This window comes from Patella vulgata, chromosome 8 (assembly GCF_932274485.2).
Source record: "Patella vulgata chromosome 8, xgPatVulg1.2, whole genome shotgun sequence".
NCBI lineage: Eukaryota > Metazoa > Mollusca > Gastropoda > Patellidae > Patella > Patella vulgata.
Genome location: NC_065886.2, coordinates 28,831,683 through 28,859,613, shown reverse-complemented (window position 1 = coordinate 28,859,613; position 27,931 = coordinate 28,831,683). Strand labels below are relative to the sequence as shown.

The 27,931-nt window shown below is 36.2% G+C and overlaps 1 long non-coding RNA gene across 1 annotated transcript; it reads left to right on the top strand.

Moving 5' to 3' along the window:
• On the top strand, positions 1-26,497 carry LOC126829598 (uncharacterized). Its single transcript, XR_007683464.2, has 3 exons — positions 1-408; positions 21,747-22,100; positions 26,357-26,497. It is a non-coding gene; the product is annotated as an uncharacterized LOC126829598 (long non-coding RNA).
• Positions 26,498-27,931: the final 1,434 nt, after the last annotated feature.

The following is a 27,931-nucleotide window of genomic DNA, read 5'->3' as shown; positions in this document are numbered from 1 at the left end:
AAGTGTGTATTATTTATGCGTTGTTATTATTGTATTCGGTGTAGAGATATTTCCTGTGCGGTGTAGACTAACTTTACAACTTCCTTCAGACGTTACCTAGAGTAGTTATTGAGTTTTACCTGGATCGATTCAAAACCCTAAACGCTAATAAAATGTTGTCTGCTGTGGGAGTTAAATGAGAGCGCCATCTCGCGGCGAGTATATCATCCCTGTTTGTTCTTAGCCTATAAACTGTCAGCTTGTAGTGTTGGCAAGTAGCGACACAAGACGCGGAGAGGTGTTTGAGTGGGTTATCAACGTAACGGACTAGCGGTAAAAACCACAGTCAGTTTCTTCTTTTAAAAAATAAAAAGATGGATTTAGGATTAACAGTATTTGGGATTATTTCGATCCTTTCTTTAATACATGGTAAGTTAATTATTTTGTTTCAATTTTGAATGTTAATTGTATCAAGTAAATATATCGCACATGTTAAAAGTTTGATTGACATACATGTAGATATCTTCACAAGATAACAATAAACATGATTACATGTTAAGATATGTTAAGATTAAATAACGAAGCCTTGTAAAATCTTTCAACCATTACTCAAAATTACCGAATTTGATAGGAGCTACTTTTCAACAACGATTCTCTTCGTTTATGCTTAAAAATGGTAAGAGAGGGAGAGAGAGAGAGAGAGAGAGACAGAGAAATGGGGTTTAACGTCCACTCGACACAAACTAGGTCATTTCGGGACTAACATATGGTTTAATTTTATTTCAATAATTCGCTTGCGCGTAGGGGTTGGACGTACAACCGGGGAATCGAAACCACACCAGTTGACTCAATGACAGACTTTATGATACAGCGCGCACGTCCTAACTCTTCAGCCATCCAACCCCCCGAAAAACGGTAAGAGAACACTTGTCGAAACGTCGTGCTGTATGTGTACTTTACAAACCAGTGATTTGTTTCCCCGACATATTATTATTGTTTTGTGTAATTACTCAATCGCTAATTACCACTCGACTGTCGTAATTTCTATTCTTGACGTTAGTCAAGTTTTATTAACATAGTCAGATTTTAATAATACGTTTACCCTAAATTGAAAATAAAATATATTATTGATGCTTTACTGTGTGTTAGTTATGGTAATCTAGGAATAAATCTACTAATTAAATGGGTTAATTAAGGTACGTGGTGCAAAAGAAACAAATAAGCATGCCCCACCTCGTGCACGATTGCCTTTAATGGGGAGATAATTTAAAATTGGAGAAACCGCACAAATCTTGATATAAAGCTAGCATCGTCGTCAAATTGAAATGAAATGAAATGGGACAGGTCTAAAGAAAATGGACAAACGCCAGGATATTTTGACCGGATACTGGCATTTCCGCTTACTTTTATCGAATTCGACTACTCTTCACATCCGAACGATTACTCACAGTCCCGTGTCAGGCCACTCGCCCTGCACCATTAGTGACGTGACTCCACTGACAAAGGAGAAAAATTCCGCCCATTATTAATATAAGTACATCAGGATTTGTTGCCTATATGAATTGATTTAGAAGTGGTATTTGGTGTTCTAGAGAGAGAGGGGAGAGGGGGAGAGAAAGAAGGAGAGAGATCGAGACACACACACACACAGATGGAGTTAAACTTCTACTCGACACAAACTATGTCATTTCGGGACTAACATATGGTTTAATTTTATTTCATAATTCGCTTGTTCGTAGTTTTCTTAAGTAGTGGATGAAACCGGAGGACCGGGGGAACCCCACGAGGTTGTACCGGCGACTCTACTTCTTGACTCAATGACAGACCTTATGATCCAGTCACCCAACACCCCAAAGAGAGAGTTATAATACTAAACAGCCACTAAAATACTGTTAGTTACCTTATCATGTACGGGATCTGGCTTATTTTGTGTGTATAAAAGGTGCAAATGCACTTGATATAATGTCATATTATACAGGTTCAATCTTGTGGGGGAACCAAATTATGTTACTATTGGATTGTTTATTTTGTGACTTCAAGTTTGTGAAAATATAACAGAACAGTAGCTTTTATTTATGTCTAAACGTAGAGACACTACCCAACACCACATAAAACAAACAGTACATGGATACACAGACAATGCAAATATAAACGAGAACAAAAACAAAAAACAACTCCTAAAAATCACATAGAGGCCGTAAATAATCATGTAACAGTATAATTATATTAAATGTTTCCAGTTGATAATAATACCCGCTGTAAGTTATATCTGGCCTATAATTAATTAAATACTCTCTGTATGTTATATCTGGGCCCTGTTTCTCGAAATCTTAACTAAAGATAAAATCCATATTTTAGTAGATACTTCAATTTTGATTGGCTAAGCAGTAAAATCAATCTAATATTATCCAATCAAATTACTAAAATCTAGATTTTATCTTAGTTAAAAAATTCGTGAAACAGGCCCCGGGTCTAAAAGTTATATCTGGGCTATAATTAATGAGATACTCTCTATGTTATATCTGGGCTATAGTTAATGAGATACTCTATGTAAGCTATATCTGGGCTGTAATTAATTAGATACTCTCTACAAGTTATATCTGGGCTATAATTAATGAGATACTCAATGGGCTATAATACTCTCTGTAAATTATTTCTCGACTATAATTTCACCTTGCTGGTTATATTTACCGATGTCTGTGATATCACCTCGGTGGAAGCGGACGTTAAATACAACCAACTCACACATATATTTACCCTTATAAAAATATATTCATATATAGTTATGTCGACATCTTAAATGGTACCACCCACAATCCCGATTATGTAATCATTTTATATTATTGTACAATCTAATATCCACGCTTACTATATAGAAATAGAGACATAGCCCCCCCCCTCTCTCTCTCTCTCTCTCTCTCAAGATAATATACTCCGTATTACGGACAGTCAATGTCCTAAATATACCCGTAATAAGCAGTAATTATATTCCATACACAGTGGTTGCCATGCAACATGCTGGCACTGCAACCGGTCAGATATCAAGGCAGGAACAATAGTTCACATTTTATAATAAATAAGTTATTTAATTAATTGTGGGTTCATGATGCAGTTTGATGCTAAGATTGCCATAAGAAATATCACAGATAAAAATATGTTTTGTGTGTAGAATAAATGATTTAATTATATGCTCGAGTAAACGTATCTTTAAACCCGCCCAAGTAATATATTGATATTGATGTATCTTTAAACCCAGTCAAGTAGACTATGTTAATTCTGACATATCTTTACATCGACCCAAGTAGACTATATTAATACTGATGTATCTTTAAACTGATCCTTGTTAATATTGATATATCTTTAACCTGACCCTTTTTAATATTGGCGTATATTTAAACCGATCCTTGTTAATATTGACATATCTTTAAACCGACCCTTGTTAATATTGACGTATCATTAAACCGACCCTTGTTAATATTGATGTATCATTAAACCGACCCTTGTTAATATTGATGTATCTTTAAGCCGACCAAAGTAATGCTAATATTGACATATCTTTTAACCCGGCCCTTGTTAATATTGATGAACATGTATCTTTAGCCCCACCCAATTGTTAATACTTAAAAAGAAACAACCTGTAATTTAAAGATACAAGGAATGTATGTATCAGAGAATGTATGTATCTTTTATTATAACCGTGTGTAATCTCAACGCCTCGTTGATTTCTATGTAAACTTGTGTTAAGTAAATTATGGCCCATAAAAAACAACTTGATCTCCTGAAATTGTTGACATTCTTCAGGATTTATTGTAAATCCAGCAAACAAATGTCACAATTTGAACAATACAAAACATGTGTAAATCGTCAAGTACTATTATTAATATATGGATTTATAGTTTTTGTCATTAAATGGAACATTTTGTATTCTTTTACAAAGATGTTTATTACACCAGTCGATAGTAGCATTAACTACAATGTAATGTAATGTTAGAGTGACTTATCATTGTTCTATGTAAATTCAAATTTAATAGTTAGAGTGAATTATTATTAAAACCTATAAATATTGCCTATTCAGAATGATTTAATACCAGAGCTGTAGCATATAAACGTGGATGGGTGCCATTCACGAAGCAGGGTATAACTTATAATAACAATTAAGAGCCAGGGCATAGCTTGTAGCATTCACGTGGTAGGGTATAACTTGTAGCATTCACGTATTAGTGTGTAGCTCGTGTAACATTTAGCATTTACGAGGTATGTTATAACTTGTAGTATTCACTTGGTAGGGTAGAGCTTGTAGCATTCACGTGTTGGGGTACGGTATAGATTGTAGAGTTACATGGTAGCATATTACTTATAGCATTCACAAGGTGGGATATAACTCGTGTCGTTCAAGTGACAGAGTATAAATTACCTAATGTACGAGGCAGAGTATGCATAAGCTTTCTAGAACATCAGGTATCCCTTCTCGTGGTTAACTACAATTTGTAGCACTTGTGTAATACCGATGTATACTGTTTGTCTTTGTATTTATAGACATATTTCGTCCATGCATCCTACCATGCATGTTGTTTTTGCATCTAAGACACAGAGGCGGGGTTTCACGTCCACTCGACACAAACTAGGTCATTTCCGGACTATAAAATATGGTTTAATTTCATTTCAATAATTCGCTTGCGCGTAGGGGTCTTTCGCAGTGGGGGGGGGGGGGGTCGGAGGACACGGAGAAAACCCACGAAGTTGGACAGGCGACCCTACTCCTTGTCACGTACAAGCGGGGAATCGAAACCACACCACTTGAATCAATCACAGACCTTCTGATTCAACACGCACGCGTTAGACATTCGGCCACCGAACCCCCAGATTTTACGTTTCTAAATATACACGTCAATATTATATAATAACTGTAGAACAGTTTAGCATTAAATAACATGTCAATATACCAAACACTAACAACTGTTGTATTATTATTCATATGACATGCATGAGGAAGGTATATAAATATTATTGTTATTGTTACGAGCCAATTTAAAGAGTTGTTATTGTTATTGTTATAACTGTCTGTAAGTGATAATTATTATTATTGATGTATCGTTATAATTATTGTAATATCACGTAACATAATGTTTAACATAAACATATTACAAGACACTGTTGTTTGATTATACGTCGTTATGAATTAATCCTGTTTTCAAACTCCAAACGGTCTTTTCACCACGCATCACCGTTTTTTCTAGAATTCTCTACCCATTTCATTACGTGGTTTACCCTTGGAAATAAAAGATTCAAAGGTTATAGGCAACTTCAAGAGAATAATAGAAGAATCAACATAACCTTATAAAATCAATTTCTAGTCATTCGAATGAGATAAAAACCCGAAGTCTTGTGTACACATTGGCGTGCACGTAAAAGAACCTTTGCCAGTTAGAATTCGAGTATACCCGTCTTTATTAGCTTAGGTCATTTAATCAGATAAATATACCCCCCCCCCCCCGGGGTCTACGCAGTATCCATTTTAGCTTCACCCCGTGTACATTTAATCATATGAATATAGACCCCCACCCCCATCTTTCTCTGTATACATGTTAGCTTCAGCCCTATACATTTAATAGCTAGTTACAAGTCACACTAATCTTTGCTGGAATGTATGTACCTTGGACGTATCTTGTAATGTAATTAGATTGTACGTCGTATGGGCGGGGTGGTGCATTAGGTCATGGAGACGCCGCCTCATAAAACTTGTTATACAAGTGCATCAGTTCGGTATGTGCATTTACCTAAATGTGATATGCACCGCTCGTCTAACCGAACGCTGGAAGGTGTGGGTGTAGTTGGAGAGGTCATCGGGTCGCCGTCTAAACAACTTTTATAAGTATATCTATATTTAGTATATAGTTTTATTTAATACCTGTATTTACTTACACCTGTAGATTGTTATTTACCTGTCTAATGTCAATAAATACATACACATACCTAAGTAGTAGATTTCACTCGTGGACCACTGAATGAAATATTTGCTTCCATTATAATGTTTTAATTAAGATTATTCCTAATTCATTTTGACAATAATGTTTGGTATTTACTTAATATCGATGTTCCGATACCTGGTGGCTTTACCCATTCCCATCACTTGCAATCAAATCTGTGTCTGTTTCAGGAATATGTTCAGAAAGGTGTGAAGGAAATTAAATAGTGGCGTGGTACACAATGTCAGTGATATAATATTTACTCTTTATTCGATGCCCTCGGTAATTTGAGAGATCTTCATAATTAAAACTGTTTTACACCTTTAAAAAGATTAAGATACAGCAGTATTGGCCTACTTAGATAGTAAGTGCAGGAGGACCGCACTACACGCAAAACAAAACCGACAAGACAAACCACATATTATACCTAGCTGGAAATACACAACACGTATCAAATCATGTGAATGAATCCGCGGGCCGGACGTAATTGTCCACAGCGCTGTACAGTAACCTACCGGAATGAAATGGGGTTTCGTGGTTTACTTTGCTCTGCCAACCGGGATAATAAAGGCCATTCAGTTTGTTGTGAGATAAATGGCTAATATTTTCTGTAGTAGTAGATTTGTATTACTAAATTAAGTCATCAAGATATATATGAATATCCACATTAATAATTTGCTTATTTTACTATTCAAAAGATATCTAGATCTTCGCATTTACTACATTTATTTGCTTATCCAACAATATCTGAAATTCCATCTTACTTTACGTATCCTACTGTATCTCAAATTCCGTACACACGTTTTTACTGTATCTGAAATTCCATACTTTCATTGCTTATTCCACATTATTTTAAATTCCATACATTTTTCGCTCATCCAATAACATCAGAAATTACAATGGAGATTTGCCCTCCCGACCTATTTCCTAATGTCAAAAAGGAATTTAAAAAATCTTTCATATCAGCAAAATTTATATGATTATTACTAGCATTATCCAGTAAAATTATACGTTTAACCCAGTGGTCAAGCATCGCTTAGGGAGCGTGGAGTTCACTGGGTTGTTGTCCGAGTAACTTTAAAATATCGGTTAGAAATTCAAAACTTCTTGAGCATCAGCAATAATGATATGTTTATTGGCGAACAATAACACGGTGTTTATATATCCTATCATGGTCCAGCGATTTCATTCATTCTAGTTGGGCGCAAATCATTTTTATTCTTCACTCCTTTTGTAACTGTAAGGGGTCTTTATATATCTTAATAAAAATATGAGCTACTTGTAACCGCTGTAGTGGGTATTATTATATTATCTAGGATATTCCATGCTGTTCAATCCAGCTTTGTATTTTATAATCAAACTGTTTGCTTAACAATTGACATACTTTTTGAAACTTGTGACTGAATTCAATCAATCTGTTTGTCCCGAACGCTATCTAGACCAGACATGCTTTGTAGCTCCTTCTGAAGCTGTCGTAGAAGTTCAAGTTAATCGTGAAATGATTGACAATAGAATATATATTTATATTAGTATTTAAATGAACATACAAATATCTTTACAAAATGATATAGGTACACACTCTATTTACCATACATACATAATTATTGTCCCAGTTCATAATACTTACAGCAAGAGAAAGATAAGGATCTCTCAATGTGATCAAATCACCTTTGATACACACGTTAAAGAATTGAACAGAGCTAATTTTAGATAACGCTGTTGTATATTTCGTATGGGTAGGACAGAAGATATACTACTAGTAACTATGTTTGTATGGTGTCGTTCTGTCGATTTTTTTTTAATTGGATCTCAAGGGAGGTCTTTAGTTATCGACCCGCTTGTTTTTTTTATAGTTTTGATTTCAGCAATCGGGTTAAAAATAAGATCCTGTTTTGTTTCGTTTTTCATAGTTCAAAAATTTCCATGACTTAGATGGGCTAGATCTAATTCTTAAGGCCAACTCAAGATTTCGTCAATATCGCTGATATGTAAATACGGTTCGGGCACGTGATTGTTGGCGAGATTGTAAGATGGGGTTAGGGTAAGCGTTAGGGCTAGGTCCAGGGTTAGGGTTGGGATTGGCGCTAGCCCTGTTTATATCTCGTGACCTTTGACCAAACTTGAAGAAAATTAGCCTTATGAAATAGATCTAACCGGGACTTTAATTAGATGCCACCAAAAGCAAGATAAACGAAACGAAATATAGATCTATATTTTAAATGTAATAGCACTGTCTGTAATATGCAATATGGTAATAAGATATCTTCACGTGTATAATTAGAACTTATCTTTATGATATATAAAATCTCAGTATATATTTATAAGATTAGGCGTGTGGGATATAGACACTTATCTCACTTAAAATAAAATAGACCAAATTTTGTAATAATATCGTGCAGGTGGGAGATTTAAAGAGTGTATGTCAACTAAATTGATAGTATACCTTAGATATAACCCTACTCTACATTTACTAAATATTTTGTATTTCTTTATAAGATTCATGAGTTTCAGTAAATATTGCTATTTTAAGAATTAAAATAGTTGACAGTCAGTAATTATTTATAATATAATTACTTTCCGTCCATTTTTTTTATAGTAACAATACTGTTATTAGACCATGAAATAATCCACGTAAAGTTCTAGAATGCTATAATATTATGACAATCTACTTGATATTAAATGTTACAAATAAATTAAAACAATGACGTCACGTCCTGTTTACTTTGTCCACTAGAAGGTATTTTATAGCGATATATAATTTTATGTGTTTGTAGTTTAAATTTTGAATTCTAGGGTGGAAAAATAAAGGATTTTGTTTCCTTTTAAAATGAAATGTCCCTGGTCTGTGAATCTATACAGATGTAAGAAATGATTTTTTTTTTTTTTAATAAAGAAAGTTAATAGAAATTGTGGTTTAAAAAAGAAGAGATTACATCGTGTACTATTCATGCAGATTTAGTTTCTTTAATAGAATACAAGAGTAAATTATAGGGTTTTCTAGACACGGTTTCAATTTACATGTCGTTGTGGAATACATATCAACACACTCGCCTACTTGTCTCTTGGCTATCATTGTTCACAAATATCGAATGGAGAGAGAAAGAGATGGCGCTTAACGTCCACTCGACACAAACTAGGTTGTTTCGGGACTAACATATGGTTGAATTTTATTTCAACAATTCGCTTGCGCGTAGGGGTCTTTAGCAGTGGGGGAGAAACCGGGGGACCCGCAGAATGGACAGGCGGCCCTACTCCTTGTCACGTACGCCAGTTGACTCAATGACATACCTTATGATACAGCGCGCACGTGCTAACCATTCGGTCATGCAACCCCCCAAATATCGAATGAAATGAAATAATGTTAAACTATTTTACTGCAATAAACTATTTTACTAAATACTATTATTAAACTATTTTATTGTTAAACAACTTTAACTAATTTAGGCCTACTGTAACAACTGCTGGTAAATTATACCAATTCGCAGAGAAAAAAAAACCACACAATTTTATTGTATTTTTGTATTATAATCTCTAGGGCAAAACAATCTTATACAAATATAGTCTAACTGTTACAAATAAACAGCAGGATTATTGTTGCTTTTTTTTTATCTCGGAGGTATAAAGATGGCGATTCAAATTAAATAGAACGTTAGAACTGCTCGATTTGACTATTATTTTTGTTTTGGACCAGATATTTTAGTACATATGCTGTTGTGTATGACCTGGCTAATTGCTAAGACAATAGTAAACTTTCCACTGGTGATATTGCAGAACCAGTGCCGATGGAAAAAAAAGGTTGTGTAATGAACAATCCACGGACAGGTTTTAATAATTTGAAAACAGATTTGTTCGAGATAAACCACTTCATCTTATATTTGCTGACCCCGGGGTTAATAAAGTTAATTAGCAGAGGATATTCGCATTTGTGGAGATTTCTTGCTGTATTATGATGGGCTTAGAATTTGTGAGGATTCTTAAATAATTCAAAATACAAACATATGAGTGTCACTGTTTCTTGACAAATCTTAGACAATGTTTGTTACCCCTGGTTTATGATCATCGACTTCACTGGACACCGGTACTTGATAACACATGATTAGTCGTTTAAATGTCCCTCGCTCCCCTTTTCCATTCTGATTGATCAATATTTGTTTACCGGTAAACCAAGCCTATAATTATCTCGGAATGTCCAGTCATTATTTGTTCTTAATTGTCATCAATAGCGCAGTAATACATTCTTTAGTCAAACAACAGATCTATCAAAATACCTGGATTGACCTATGACCTCTAGGTGTAGGTGACCAAGTTAATGAAATGTAAACATACGACCACAAGTCCAGTGACACATGTAAGAGGATTATTGATATCAGTTATTTATATATATAGATTTATTTTCTGTATTACGTAGAAGACATTTTCCCTTTGTTACTCGGTAAAATGTTTATAATGTAATCAGGTTTATGGTTCTATTATTACTTGGTAAAATGTTTATAATGTAATGGGGTTTAACGTCCGATTATTCTGCACCAACCGGGATAATGGAAATGGGCACACGTCATGCATTGTGCTATACGGGACAGACTGACTGCATGGACATAGGCGTTTCCGCCTACTCTTTGCCGAATTGCAACTGCCAAGGGTTCTTTTACGTGCACGCCAACGTCTACAATGGATTTGACTTTGTCGTCCCATCCGATTGTCCTAACACCAGCTAGATATTACTAAGGAAGGTTCTCGATTAATACCAGGATTTAGCCCTGTCAAGTGAACGAGCGCCTTAAAGGGACAATAACACTCTTGCTGGCTTGACAGCTCCAGTAAATACATATTAGCCTTATTCTAAGTATTAGATGTTTAAGTGTCCTACCTGTTGTGTAAATTATCCATTACATCCTACTTTACTTGTCCAGAGTGTTCAAAAATATTTTTAAATCCAAGTCACATTTGAAAAGGTTTACGTTAGGCTTTTCAAATCATTGAGTTGAATTTTTCCAAGTTTTTAAATTAGGTGTGTTAAGATGAAATTTGTATCATCAAATAATTGGAATATTGTAAAATAGTACAATTTGCTGACCAGAATAAAGATTGGGACATATTATTCTGTTTAACAAGAGTGGTATTGAGCCTTTAATCACTAAGCCAAAATGGCAACATATTTCTCCAAAATGTTGAACAGAAGCTTTAAGTTATAAAGAACAATTCCCGGTTATTGGTTCCAGGTAGTGTATGCTTCCGAAAAATCTGACACCTCGTTCATTTTCGAAATACATCAGATGTTGGTGTCACTAGCGGGCCGTCGAAATGGGCGAAGGGCCCCGGGCAAAAAACCTCACTGGGTCCCCTAACATACTGTAATTTTTAGAATCAGTTTACTGCGGGTTTTGTGCGTCACATAGGGAAAACGGAACGTTTCATTTATTAGCCCCTCCCCCCTCGATTATTTGTATGCACATCTAAGGGTTTCGCTACTCTTTTGATTTCTGTTGTAATCGATTAAACTGCCCGACGGATCCTAAAGACAGGACTATCCGTTTTCTTTTTTTTATTATCAATTAATATTTCTTACAATAAAATAAATCCCAAGATAAATACACGATTTAACAAACAGAAAGTGAGTTATATTTATTTGGGTTGGGGATTAAGGAAGATTTATGAACACCATTATATGTCAATATTGAAACTATTTAATCCCAAACATCATTTAAAGTATAAAATGGCTATAGTTGCCGGTATTTATAATGTATAACCACAAACATAATTTATCTAAAACACCCATAGTTCCCTTTAAGCTTTAAAAAACAGTAAATCATTAGATATTTTAAGACGCCCGCTTTATCACACTGATCAGCGGTGAATATTCACTGGGCCGCTACAACCGTTGATAACGATGACATCGATGAGAGAGAGAAAAGGGGTTTAACGTTCACTCGACACAAATTAGGTCATTTCGGGACTAACATATGGTTCAATATTATTTCCATAATTCGCTTGCGCGTAGGGGTCTTTAGCAGTGGGGGGGGGGGGCGGAGGACCCGAAGAAAACACACGAGGTTGGACAGGCGACCCTACTCCTTGTCACGTACAACCGGGGAATCGAAACCATGCCAGTTGACTCAATGACAGACTTTATGATACAGCGCGCACGTGCTAACCATTCAGCCATCAAACACCCCTGACATCGATGAGACTTAATGAGCAACAAATATAAACTTTTTTACTCCGATAAATTAAATTCTAAAACATTTTTTTATGTATTAGAAAAAATAAATAAAGCCGTTTGAAGTATTTGTAGGTAAAAAAATATTTCCTATTTAGTGTAAATGGGTATTAAAATGAATAAGAGGCACCATTCTGCCCGAATCAGTAACGTCTTATGTAAACAATGCACGCGCCATTGAGCCAATGATTGACGCCGTGTGATGTTACGCCACGTGTTGAAGGCAGCCATCTTTTACAGAAATATTAGAAGACTTTCGTAATCCTCTGTGAAACAGATTGCCGCTTTACAGGTTGCGTCATAACATGCAAATCAACGTCGAAATGAACATCAACAATTCCTGTGTATTATTTGGAGAAAGACGGAGTGTGTCGCTTATAACTCGGTTGTAACGGTTGTCGTGGTTAGGAGGGTGGGGCGGGGGCCACACCAAAATTATGCGACTGGTCGGAACGTAATGACATTTTTCGAATGTATATTCAGGAGGCATTCGTAAACTATATTAACTAGAATATTTTACCAATATGGCCTTATTACAGATTTAATAGTACAATTAATCTGTGTTGTCATCCAACCAACCTTTAGCAAATGAAATGGGGTTTACCGCTGTACTGTTCAGGGCTAACGAAGACGGGCATACACCATACAGTGCAGGGCTATGGGGAAAATTTGGCCTACAGCCTACTCTTATATCGAATTCCAACAGCTGCCAACGCCAATGGGTACACGGGACCCTGTTTTTTCATAACGTCCGAACGACTATACGTAGTCCCTTGTCAGGCCCTCTGTCCTGCACCACTGACAAGGGGAAAGAACGAACCAACGTCTTACTCACTGAGCCACCGTGACTTCCACAGCCCTTTATGTGTGAGGTGACTATTATATAAACAAAAATGAGCTTTTGACCTCTGACCCACTAATCCTTGCTTGTTTACCAAGATTTTGGTCATGTAAACTATGTTACGTGACATGAATTTACGCAATATTGTGTTTTTGAAACACTTAAAATGTAATGTTGACCTTGAAACATTTCTCTTTGTACCCTTTAGATACAACGTCTAACGCGTGCGCTTTAGATTATAAGGTCTGCCATTGAGTCAAATGGCGTTATGTCGATGACAGGCGTGAGAGTGACAAGGAGTCGAATCGTCTGGCCAACCTTGTAGGTTGTTTCCTGGTTCTTCTCCTTCATCCCACAGCTATAGATGTTAGTCCCGAAATAATCTTGTTTGTATTAACTGTATGTTAAACCCTATTTCGCTCGCAATCACCCTCTTGTTTGGTGTGTGCGTTTCGCAATGTCTTTGAAAACAAAATGAGCATCATATTAGTTCGCTAAGTTGCCTAACTATATTACATGTTCCCGAAACCTATATTACATGCTGTGATAAAATTTTGCCCAGACAGCGTTGCTACGGTCTACACTTATATCGAATCTTAACGGCCAAGGGGTCTTTTACGTGCACGCCTATGTTTACACGGAACTTCAATGTTTCGTTCCTTCCGAACGACTATACGTTATTACTTGCCGGGTCCTCTGTCCCGCACAACTGACAAGGGGGTACCACGCCGGAAAATCACGATGAACTTTCTGTTCTCGGCCAACGCCGGGATAGAACACGGGACTTCCAGTTTGGCGAGCCAACACCAACATGTATAGAGATCATTGTGTATTAGAGTGTAAATTCATAATAAATTCAACCATACTATTACTAAGGTCAAATCTGTACGAATCTACCTCTACAAATTTACATAACTTACATAGTCAGACACTCTTGGGTTTTTTTGTGCGCCGCGGACCTCGCTGTGTGTGCACTATTACCCGAGATTAGTACGCGAGTTGTCCTTTGAAAATGAACAAATTACTATTTCGAAGTATGGTCAAATATTTAACATATAGGGTTGAAAGTTAACTTTGTGCGAGGCACGGACATAAATTAGACTGTTTTTATGTTTGTGAAGCGTATTTTAATAATGGAGGGCTTTAACGTTAATAGGTGCACGTGAACAATGGCGTTGATAGTTTTTTTTGGGGGATGCCCATTTTTACCACGAACACAATAAAGGTAAAAGAATGGCATGGAATAGCGTTTACATTGCTCAGGTCATTTTGAGACTAACAAATTTAAACTTTCATTTCTATGGTTACGTTGGCACGGCTATTCCTCATCGAATTCAAATGACAAATGGTTATTCTACATGCATGCCAGCTGCAAACGACTAGGCATAGATTATAGCGTAAGAATTATACCTTTGTGTTTCAAAACAACATAGTAATTGTCACTTCTTATTAGCTTGAGAATTTAAAGGAGCTAAATCGCTAATATTTACATTCAATCGTTACCGTTTTTTACTCTAATTTCAAATCAGTTATATTCGGCGAAATACACCAGAAGTCTCAACCGAATGACAATCTCTAGCGTCTAGTTATTGCAGTCTACACCGATAATATGTATTGGGCAGATAAGAATATGACGTCACCGTTTGACATGACTTGTGGAATATCTCTAGCCTCCTTATTCGAGTCCCTTGTTACAAATGGCGCTGAAACGCATTATGGTACACGATCCGTGTACCAATGCTTAACTGTTTATTTTGTCTTAAACATTGGATATCAGAAGCCCATCATTTCCCGGTAAGATCACCACACCAATGTTGATTTAAATTGACAAAAATTCGTGTTTTCAGTGTCGAAGATTTTGGATGATACTGAGTTAGAGACTTAGCTCCTTTAACATAGGTAGCAAACAATGTATATAAAGTATAGACTTTCTCGGAGAACACACAGAAACGCAAACATAAAAACTGGAAAATGTGTCCGATACGACGCAGAAGGCAGAATATGCTTTCTCTTTCGCTAGAACCCGTAATGCTCAATTACTAGAGTCTGCTGTTAAAACCGATCATCGCCATTTGTATTTTTCTACAATTAACGCAATGAAAAGAAAAAAAAAATTTAAACTCCATCCAATTTTTGTAAATACTGAACAAAATAATGTTTGATCTGAAATTTAACTTTGAAAATATTATATTGTACTTTGTCAGGAACAGTGGTTTTAATATAAAAGAGAATTGTTGTAGCCTAGATCTCTACGACTCAATATTGTCTGTAAAGAGGCAGTGATTGTCCAGTTGTGCACTTTCAGTTAAATTACACGAATTGTCATTCTACCAATTACACGCGAGGATGATTAATAGGGTGATGATAATTATATTCTTCATGTTCATTAAACAGAGAAAAACAATTTATATTACCAGATTATACCTCTACAAACTGATAATTTACAAACTATTATTATTACTGTTGTCATGGCAACAAGTAAAACTTATTTGATCTGTTGTGTAATACAGGATATGTACAGTTCACGTGCATGCCGAAAGGGAGATAATTAGCGCGTTTCAATTCCATTAAAATATCATCAATATTGTCATGCAATTCAATACGGGGTGTTTATTTATAATTAACAGACAGAAAGAGGACACGCGGGGTTTTGTTAACCAGAAATATTAATATTACACATTGGAATAAAGGATTTTAAAATAACTACAATACCTCTCTTAAAGGGCAAATCCTGCTGAATCTAGAGTCTTTGTTATTACTGATTTTACGTTAATTAGAAATATTATTATACGTGATATATAGAATATTACGTAATATAGTTATAGAAATCCAGTACGGATGTCGCTGGAGCTATTGAATTCATGTAAATTGTATGACAACAAAAAACCCATGAACATATAAAAATATATTATTACTAAAGCAGTAGTATATTACAAACATTACCATTTTCCACGCCAATTTTAAGTCAACCATTTCAGTTGGAAATAATCAATAATATCAGTATTTAAAGACTGTAAAGTTGAACGATACTAGGAAGATATATTCCAGAAACAATAAGCAGCACAACGGAAAAATTATTAATTTGTTTCAGGGGCACTGAGATTACACAGGTCACACATTGACAAGATCGTTTCTTTTGTCAATAACGTTCAAAGTTTTGAAAAAGGTGACCGATAAGGACAAATATGTTATAGATATTCTAAAATCACAAGCGAAGCAGTAATGTATTCGATAAGGCGTGCATTAAAAGGTTATTATTATATCGACTAGTTATGTAAGATTTAGATAAAGAGCTGACAGTTCTCATTATAATAGTTCAAAAAAAGATAATGAAAAATGAAAATATTGAAATTTTCACTCAATTTACTTTATTCTGAGCGAAGTTATCTCTGTTAGAAGATGTAGAGTAGACCTTTTATTATCGCTTCAACGGTATTTGACAACCGAGACTTAGCCTCAATTGTCCATTTTATCGTTAAAGGGACTATGCCGATTTGAACAGAGCCTCAAAAAAAAATTCCGAGTACGTATGAAATTTAAGCCCCAAAATATAGAAAATGGTGTATTTACCTTGTCTCAAAATTTCAGCTCAAAATATTGAGTCATTTGGACGTGAAAGTCAAAAATGCTTATCCGGACACGTAACCCTTTTAAGATTTCGGGTCAATTTTTTCGTTGGGCGACCTGATAATCGATTCCCGTTTCTTTAGAGGTCTATACAGTGAATGACCCGTGTGCTGTACTTTATAACGAAAGGTAAATTTCACCTACACATTATTTGTATAAAATAAAAGTCTGGTTTTATCCAGACACCGTATAATACAGTTTGGACACCGGTCATCATTTCCAGATGAAGACTGGGGGGGGGGGGGGGTAAATTGTTTGAAAACGTATGACAAATAGTGAGTTAACAGAACACAATTTTTATGGGAAACAATCACTGGTTTTATTCTAATAGCACGACGTTTCGACAAGTATCCTCTTATCGTTATCAAGCACAATGAGGATAAGAGGATACTTGTCGAAACATCGTGCTATTAGAATAAAACCAGTGATTGTTTCCCATAAAAATTGTGTTCTGTTATTGTGTACCCCAATCACTAAATGCCACTTAAAGATTAAATAGTGAGTTAGTTGCTCGGCTCTTAGGTAGAGGATTTTAGGGGATTTTAACACAAAATTAAGCTGTTTTATTCTACAAAATATTATCGGGATTAGCCGTTTAAATTTTTTAATCTCGTGGTTGTTTAAATCCATTTATATCCCGACCATCCGATTGTTGATTATAGGAATGTCTAAATAGTAATTTATATAACATTTGAAGTCAAACGAAAGTCATGCAATGGGCAGATTTAGTTCTTATAATGCATCTTTAAATTGCTTCGTTTGTTCGTGAACCAGTATGTGAGTCATATATTGTTTAATCATTAATATTCTTAGTTTAACATATTTACATATTGCATCTTTGTTATAATGATTTAACCGGTACGTTAATTAAAGCCTCTTTAACGCAAATCCCTGGTCATTTGGAGACCAATATATATGGTCAAGGGGAAGAATGAGGGTTAGCAGACATTCCTGGTCAGCTAAAATACCACCCCTGTCCAGTGAGAACATGACTCGAAATATTCCAAATTTATAAATGACAATATGACCTATATCTTTGCAATCACAAATCTCTAGAATATCAAATATTCGGTTTAACAAATGTTGGTTGTTAATGCTGATCGTCAGAGAACGAGGAACGCTTCTCACATACTTCTGTAATGTAAAGTAATACCGTATGTATAAAGCATTAGAAATTAAACACGGTGTGCTGTCCCTTGGCGCTATTACATTAAAAAACACAACTAATAACTCCGATAAAATTTGGGAAAATCTGTGTGTCAATTGTGATTTGTGGCGCATGTAAAATTCAAATCCATCAGCTAAAACCTCAGTATACACAACCAACAAAAATCTCAAATTTACCACGTCTCATAATAACAGAATAAAACTTGAATATTTTATTATTTAAAGGGGGAGAGGCCCCCAGCTGGATCCGCCTCTGCAGTTATACGTCTTCTTAAAAATATATACATATATACAGAAGCTATTTAACATAATTGTCATTCTTGCACAACTGTGTTATTTTCATTGATAACTAGTTTGTCACGTGATGTGTTGCGTTTAAACTGACCTCTAGTTTTAAATATTTGAATAAAAGAAAGAAAAACAGAAGGTTGACATGTTTGATCTAAGAAAACGTAGACACCAGTTGTTACCTGGTCCAGTGATACCAGTTGTTACATGACCCAGTGACACCAGTTGTTACCTGGCCCACTGAGTAACATAGACACAAGTAACCTGGTCCAGTGAATAACATAGACACCAGTTGTTACCTAGCCCATTGAGTAACATAGCCACTGGCCCAGTGAGTAACATAGACACCAATTGTTACCTGACCCTGTGAGTAACATAGACACCAGTTGTTACCTGACCCTGTGAGTAACATAGACATCAGTGGGTAACGCGCTGACTCTCTAACTAGGAGGACCAGCATTCGGTCCCAATTTTGGTCCAGAAACTTTCCCTTCTCAATGGAGGGCCTGGTAAGGTGGCCAGGTCGCTCGGGAGGGGTTAAAAGCCAAAGTCGCGCGTACATGTTGGTATGCACGTAAAATAACCCTTCACAGTTGGGATTCAATTGCTGTTCGGGAAAAATTCGCTCGCAGCACACACTATGGCGTATGCCTGTCATCATTATCCCGGTTGGTGCAGAAATGTAGGACGGACGTTAAACCCCCATTTCATTCAATGACTGCTTCTAAATATATTGTACATGTAACCAGGGGCCTATAAGGGCCTTGTGGATTTTTTTTCGAGATACGGGGTGGGTGGTTGGTCTAACGCGTGCGCTTTAAATCATAAGGTCTGTCAAGTGGTGTGCTTTCGATTCTCAGCTTGTACGTGCCCTACCACCATCGGTTTTCTCCAGGTCCTCCGGTTTCCTTCCAGTGTAAAAGACCCCTACGCGCAAGCGAATTATTGAAATAAAGCTGAACCACATGTTAGTCCCGAAATATTTGACGGGCTGAAAAGTGTTTCTGTTCGGATTTAAAGTAGGTCTACAAGTAAGGGAATCTGCAAGATGGAACACGATTAAAAGTGAAAGAAATCATTTTAGTCTCAATATATTATGGTGTGTGGACTATATACGTTAAACTCATTTTATTTTAACTTTCGTTCCTATCAAATGTGAGGCGGGCGGGGGAAGGAAGGGCGGAAGGGGTGGCCGAATGGTTAGCGCGTGTGCGTTGTATCATAAGGTCTGTCATTGAGTCAACTGGCGTGGTTTCGATTCCCCGGTTGTACGTGACAAGGAGTAGGGTCGCCTGTCCAACCTATGCGCAAGCGAATTATTGACATAAAATTGAACCATGAGTTAGTCCCGAAATGACCTAGTTTGTTTCGAGTGGACGTTAAAAAAAACTCTGAGAGTTTGAAATAAAAGGCGTAGCTCCGCCGTCATGGCAAAAATGTCCTCCCATCATTATCCCGGTCGGTGCAGACAAGTAAGATGCTAAACTTCATTTCGTATCAAATATATTTTTCCTGTAGACCTAAAGGCATAGGACGGAGGAGTTGGCACGGAAAAACGTATTGTCTTTCGGTTAGAACGCAAAATCGAGGTCCTGTAGTACACATTGCCGTATTCATTAGTCGGGGTAGAACAGTACGACGCTAAACCCCAGTACATTTCCATTTCAATGTAAACCTCACATTTCCCGCTTTATATATTCAATTGTACACCTGTTAACATTCGAAGTTTTCGCATAACTTGTAATATTGATGTATAATAAAGATAATGCCTGCGTGTGTCTTGTGAAATATTTATGCCAATGAAATATAAACAAGACAATATTTTAAAGTGCACACGTAATATTGATGTTTGGCAAACATGACTTGGTTACACTGAATGCCACGGGTCATGATAAAGGTTACACAATCGAAACTTAGATATTCTGCAATAAAACCAGTGATAGTGGATTATTTTCTTAGTCGTAGGAGCCGGGGGCGCCCAAGCCCCCCCCCCCCCCACACACACACACACAAACACACCCACCCCAGATACGGTGAACCTTCCATTTTTCGGGTAATGATAACGAGACCACATATCATAGAAATATAATTATATAATTGTAAAGTGAAATCGCCCACGGTTTACTTTTTGAATACTACATGTAATTCGAGTGACAAAGAAAATTTTCGGGCCAATTAAGATTGCCCCCCTAGATGCTTAGATGGTTATTTTCATTCATATAATGAACATAGCAGAAATAAAAAGAAACTATTTATTATTCTAACAACTGCTCTACGGAAACGACACAAAAAAAACTCCCCCGTGATCTTAAAACTAGACGTTTGTTTATTACTGTATAGTCTATGAATGCATCTATTGTTTATTGTTTACACCACAACAGATTGTGGATTTCACCTTGTTTACCAACAAGTTAGTAAAATCTCCCAAACCGCCTTTGATTATGTCCTCAATAAACAAACGACAGTTGCAGGGAATCAAACTGTATTTTACTTCTGCCCTTTCCCGTGGGATGATCACATGACACGCATTCTTCAAGCTATTTCAAATTTGAGCATTATTTAGGATAGAATCAACATATTGATGAGAAACGACAACGAGAAGTATCGTAGGATAGGAAAGAAGAAACGAACCTGGTTCAAGGACGTATTTCTAAATGATGTAACTCAATACTACAATCAAGTCCATCATCGCCTAAATTAATTACTAATTGCTAAATAAGGCCACCCCAATTTTAAATTTTTGATCATCAGTAAATTAATATCACTGATAGGGGTGACATCGGGGTGAATTAATTAGCTCTCAATATTTTTTTTATCTGCAAATTAAATACTAAATCCATTTTTAAATTATTAGAAAAATAGATAAAGGTGTTTGAAGTATATCTGGATAAAAAAATAGTTCGTAAAATGAGTAAAAGGCACCGAATCTGCCCGGACCGGTTTGTATTACTACATCGGTGTAAACAATGTCCGTGTTATCGACGCCATAATATGCTGTGACGTCACACATAGATCTATACTGGAAGTGACTTTAAAGGTCAGTCCTCCTGTACGTAGTTAAAAGAGGGCTTTCTGTGAAAGCGATTGCATTTTTTGTAATTGCTGAAGACGACACAGATTTGACATTTGCTATTTGTGAAAACTATTTTACTTGGAATTTTAAATAAAAAAAACAGTACGTGTTTGCTCCTTTCAATATGATCTGACTTAACTGTTAACAACAGTTTTGTGAAGGGATGGGGCGTAATACCCAACCCACTTTTAGTGTGAGAGATGGTAGTAGCAATACAATGGAATTGGGGTTTATGCCCTATTTCGCTGAACCGACGGGGTTAATGGAGAAGTGGAGGCGGCAGTAGAGCAGAAAAGGGAACTTGAATCTCGACTAGACTGACACGTGGTCGAAAAGATGGATAATTCGTCAAGGAGAAACACATTTGTAGCTGAGAACAAAAATATTGTCTAGTTGTTCGGATAGAACGAAAAATTGAGGTCTCTCACCGAGCAGATTAACATTTTCTAATGTTAAATTTAAATTGTACCGGTACCGGTTTTATTACCACACCCGTAGACCCTTTCTAGGACAGAACACCTTGCATCACATCCCAATATGACGAGTTCTCAATCTTCTGTACTTTATTATTATTGTTTTTTATTTCAGGCGAGTTCATTGTACCGAGTGCCATTACAGCAGATTTAGATGAAACGGTTATATTAGAATGTCGATTAGAGGGCAACTACAGATGGTACGCCATCTCATGGCAAAAACAAGCAGAAGATGGAACATCAGACATTATCGTCACACTTCCAGTTGATACCAAACAACCAGACTGGAACAATCAGATGGACGCCTACTATAGACAGAGATATGAACCGATTATAAATAGCAACGCCGATGTACTGGAATTCAGCTTAAGAATTAACGGATTAACGTGCGTTGATAGAGGAATTTATTCATGTAATGTTATGGGTAATTTCCCTCTCAAATCTAAATCAACAGAAGTTACCGTCACATGTAAGTTGAATTGTGTTTGGGTTGACGAAAGGTCATCAAAAGGCCTTTTATTGGGTCAAGTGGGGCGGTTTCGATACCCCAAGCGCAAACTTGAAAGCGAAATTTTACCATATGTTTGTCCAGAAAGACCTAGATTATGTAGAGTGGACGTTAAATATCATTCCTCCCTGTCCCCGTTCCAGTCCTCCTCACCGCTTTGTTCAGTGCCCTTTGTAAGTTTGTCGATACATTTGTATTCGGAGGACATCCATAGTCGGTACTTGATTGGCCCCAGATCTGATGTACTGAACGAAAGATTACTATCAGGGAGCCATGTTGGCTCGGGAAGTTTGATGCTGGTGCACTGACCAGCAGGCCCACATTCGAGGGCCTATAAAGATAAGACTTTCCCTTGTCAGTATTGCAGGACGACGAGGCCGTGTATACCACCACCAGCACGTTAAAGATCCCCCTGACAGTTGGAAATAAGAGGTTGTAACACTGTTGTCCTGACAATTATTTCCCTTCTGGCACATTGCATGACGTATGCCCGCCTTCCTTCGCTGGATTGGTGCAGACCAATAAGGTTTTAAACCCCATTTCATTTTAGGCTGTGATTTAGCCCCGATAATCGTTTCATCTCGTCCCAGCAAATTCCGGGTGAAAATCTGACGCTTTGTTACATAATTTAACCAGTAGGCCGTCACTGTCGCATACTTTTCTGTTCCGATGCATTGCACAATACGTCGTGCACTCGAATTACGTCTCGAACTATATTTGTCAAGTGTAACCATAATCGGGTGAAAAAATCAAATTCTAAGCCAATCAGAAACCATAAAAGCAAAGATCGTCATAGGTCAAGGGTCAATAGCCATAAATAGACCAGTGAATACCTTTTATGAGACGGAACACGTTGGATTGTTTACATTTGTCTGAGAGATTTCTCTGCAAATATGCCGGGATTACTGGATAATATCACCTGTTAAATGTTGCATTGACACGGTAAAGGCGACTTACCCCTGATCTGTGGCATAAATATGGCCAATAATTAGGAAATAGCACCAATGATTGAATGAATCTTTTATTTTCTACAAACAAGTATTTCTTCAAAACTATTTCAGTGAAACAATATCCAAGAGAAATATATACTTTTAACAGATGAAAACGATTTTGGCATGCTTGAAATACTGGTTCGGTCTTATAATTATATATAATGCTAAGAAAAAACAAAAATAATAATACCATGTGATCTAATCGATACAATTAATAATAATTCACCTTCATCAATTTTACTATTTTTTTAAAACGAGAAAACAATAGACTTATTATTAGAGTATATAGAGAGAGAAATGGGGTTTAACTTCCACTCGACACAAACTAGGTAATTTTGGTTCAATTGTATTCCAATAATTCGCTTGCGTGTAGTGGTCTTTAGCAGTGGGAGGAAACCGGAGAAAACCCATGAGGTTGGACAGGCCACCCTTCTCCTTGTCAAGTACAACCGTGGAATCTAAACCACGTCAGTGGACTCAATGACAGACCTTATGATATGCTACCCATTCGGCTACCCAACCCCCCTATAAGAGAGTGTAAGATTACATTTATTTAAAGAAAGAAATTAAAAAAAATAAACAAATGCAATTATATAAATTTCCTCATACACAACAATACCATACACCACTAGTATTAATGAAAAATGTATATAATAATAATAATAACATCATCATTTTTTAAAGTGTATTAATACTGGAGAACGGTTTCTAATGTGCTGTTCAGGTTCTTATATTCACAGAATACATGTATTTACATAGAGATCAGGGCTTGTGCCCATATACACTGTACAAAATTGAAAGATATATACCAACCAGTAAATAAAAGTACATATAAGAGAAAAACAAACAGTAATTACCTAAGTAAAATGGTTCTAGTAAAATGAATTAGAAATATAATGGTCTAATGAAGATGGGCATATACGCCATACAGTGTGCTATAAAGCAAATTTTGCCTGGGCACAGCACTATGGCCTACGTTTATATCAAATTACAACTGCCAAGGGATCTTTTTTGCGTGCACACCAATGTATACACAGGACCTCGACTAGACTGCTGTCCTTGTGCCTTGTCAGCCCTCCGCCTGCACCACTGACAAGGGGAAACCGTCGGAAATGAATTAGAATAAAAAGTAAAATAAAAACATATAGTAAGCATAAAGTGACAAAATATAATATGAAAATTTATTGACATGTACAGTACATTTAAGTAAAACATATTTAAAATATGTAATATTAAAAAACCGCTTACAAAAATACATATACAGGTGTAGGCCTACTCACATAATTTCATCAATATCATCATCACTATTAAAATCAATGTCACTGTCAGCATATGTTTGGCTGTCACTTTTATATTCAAACAATATACACAAAACCATACAAGAAAGTTTTCACTTGTAACAAGTACATCTATTACTGATCTATCTGTAAAAGTGTAATGCAGCTTGATTTACATTCACATTGAAAATTTTGTTTGGTGCTTGATCTCTAGTCACCCTAACCCTGTCATTTGTTCAATAGAGTTTAACAAGAGGGGTTTAAATTTCCACAGCTACAGTCAGGCAACCTGGGAGGAATGCGCCAGAATATGCCCCCTTTTTGACTGGTGATGCAAAGGCAGAAATAATTCTTCATACATATTTTTTTCAAAAAAAGTAAGTGCACTTGTACCTACTCATCTATTATGGTTCTAATTTTCTCCATAACATTGGGGTTGGATGGCCGAATTGTTAGCACGTTTGCACTGTATCATAAAGCTTGTCATTGAGTCAACAGGCGTGGTTTCGAATCCCCGGTTGTACGTGACAAGGAGTAGGGTCGCCTGTCCAACCTCGTGGGTTTTTTCTGGGTCCTCCCCTTTCCTCCCACTGTTAAAGACCCCTACGCGCAACCGAATTATTGAAATAAAAAAAATAAACCCTATGTTAGTCCCAAAATGACCTAGTTTGTGTCGAGTGGACGTAAAACCTCATTTCTCTCCCTCCATAACAACTTGTTGGGTATGAGTACTGCACATTGTATTTCACCTCAATAATGATGACACAGTCTTAACCATAGTGGTCTTCTGTCTTTGACTGAGTGGACTTCTCTATTGGTCTGAGTGGTCTTGGGCGGAGTAGTCCTTGGTCTGCACATTCCTGACTGGAGTTCTGATTCAGCTTTGTCCGGCAAATCGGCATTTGTCTCCTGGAAATAATTCCATCTAATTTGATCCACTGGTTAGCACATACCTTAAATTTTTCCCAGCTTGTCGCAGTGAACGGTTTTAGCTCAGTGTTTTAACAAAATGTACTCAAGCTATGCAGTTTTACTTTAGCTATCCTTCCGCCATGTACCGTTAATATCAATACGTAAACAATGAGCGTGACCTTTCACCACATGACCTGTTGAACTTTTCGTTGTGTATGTTTGATTGGCCAATTATGTCACGTGTTCTGTTTAAACCGAGTCACCGCGAAATTCAAATACCATTGCACATTGACAAGTAAGCCCATATTTAATTTACGTTTTCTCTCAAACGTCAAAGAATTGATAAAAGAAAAGTTGTGTGACAATACAAAGTAATACTAGAAGAATTAGATGATGTGTTGTTTTTTTTACCCGAAAATGGTTGGGACGGAGAAACAGAAGCAAGCTAGCTAGAAATTTCACACCACGGCCTATTTCACTATATTTTTATCTTTATACAATACATTTGTAGCCAAATTCCTACCAAGGGTGGCTTAAAGTAGACCACGTGATAGTAACAGTAGTGAAATGTCAACATACTCTATACTATACAAATCCTAGTTCTTCACCATTACCAAAACATGTATCATGTAAGAGCTAAATCTGTTATATAAATTATTAAGTAGACATTTATTCACATGCCAAACTTATAATCATCTCTCTAGACTATCATTATCATACCGCCGATATTTAAATGGATTTAAACACCCGCGAGATTTAAAAATGTAACGATAAAATGGATAATCGAGACTTAGTCTCGGTTGACAAATACCGTTGCTACGATGATAAACAATCTTCGAAAAGTGATAACTACGCCCAGAATAAAGAAATTTGAATGACATTTTCAATAATAATATATTCATTTTTCATTATCTATTGTTGAACTATTATAGCTCTGTATCTAAATCTTACATAACGCATCTCTATAATATTTATTTAATTATTTATATTCATATTTATATTGTTATTATTTATATTGTTATTATTTATATTGTAGCCGTAGCAACCAGACCAGATATAAACTATGATGAACTTAGTTTAGAGAGAAACTCGACGTTTGATATCGAATGTGAGGCAGAAGTTGGGTTTCCACCGGCTGAATTAGTTTGGCTGTATAAAGCCCAAGATTCGCCGGTTTTTCACATTCTTGGGGATGGAGACGAACAGGAGACGAACTCGATCACCCCATGTCGGAGATCGGCCGTTAAAAAACACCGATTAGAAGTGACAGATGATGTTGCTGGAAGTACGTTTAGATGTGCTTTACGTGGTCGACACACGGAAATAGATTTCTTTGATGATGTAAAAATACAGTTAACAGGTAAGTTTTAGTATACACATGCGTCTGGTAGTTTCTGCCCATGATTGGTCATCCACGAGGCATGGTTATGCTTACTATACGTATAACATCCGATGCCACCCCTTATTTAAAGGGTATTCCTAAATGGCATAAGACACCTTAAACCTTAAAAAATGACAATAAGTTATGATATATCCATTTAATATTGAGCCGAAAGGAAATGATCGCAAAATCTGTTTAACTTGTTGGGGAAATTTTCGTTTCTTAATTGTGATGTGTCATTGTATTTAATTCAAGATACATTATGGGAGATTCGATAACGAGTTGGCAGTTCTCACAAAAATACAATAATAGTTAAAAACTAGATAATTTGAAGGCAATTTGCCGAAAATTTCATTCAAATTGATCCACTATGAACCGAGAACTAAGAGGTTGAAATTTCCGCCTAGCCTCGATCATCATTACTAAAGTCAGTACGATAAACAGCATAGTCTCGATTATCCATTTAATCGTGAAATCGTGAAGGAAAGTTATGCAGTAAATCGGCTCATAATCCACTAAAGATCACAAGCTAGCATAACCATCTAGAGTTGATTATGGTCTGGATAGGTTAATTAATGTCTAATTAATAATTCAGATAACATTTCAGGCCTAAAGAAAGACCTGTAGGCCTAATAGGCAGATTTAACTCTTGCATAATGTATGTTTAATGACCGCGCTCCTAATCTATGATATTAAATAAGTTGTAAACTATGTACAATTTAAAGCATACATAAACACCACATCAGATCCGTCATCACATTATTTTGATATTGTTTTAGTTTGTTTTCTTTTTATTCCAGGTTTACCAACAACCCCAGAACCAGAACCAGAGTGTGATGGTGTAGTTTGTATTACTGAAAATGACGGTAAATTCATTATCTTTAACAATATGATTTTATACAATTAATCCATTTTATTATTAATACAGCTTTATTAATGACTGAAGAATAAGAACCATTTTCATTTGTTATTTTGTATTTCGTTCAATACCAATCCCCATGTTATCATCAAAGGGAAGTTACTACAACTAACAATTAATTATCTCCCCTTGACTTGAAGATTCTGGGCTTCTCGTTATTATTTTACGCCATGTCCAAATCATGAATATCTTTCAAAACCTGGCCGAAAATGTGAATTCAAACTTTCCGTTCACATTTACTCTATTAAACCTTGGGCCAGATTTCATAGTGTATTCCTTTGACGGATTCATTGTTAGTGGTTACAAGGCAA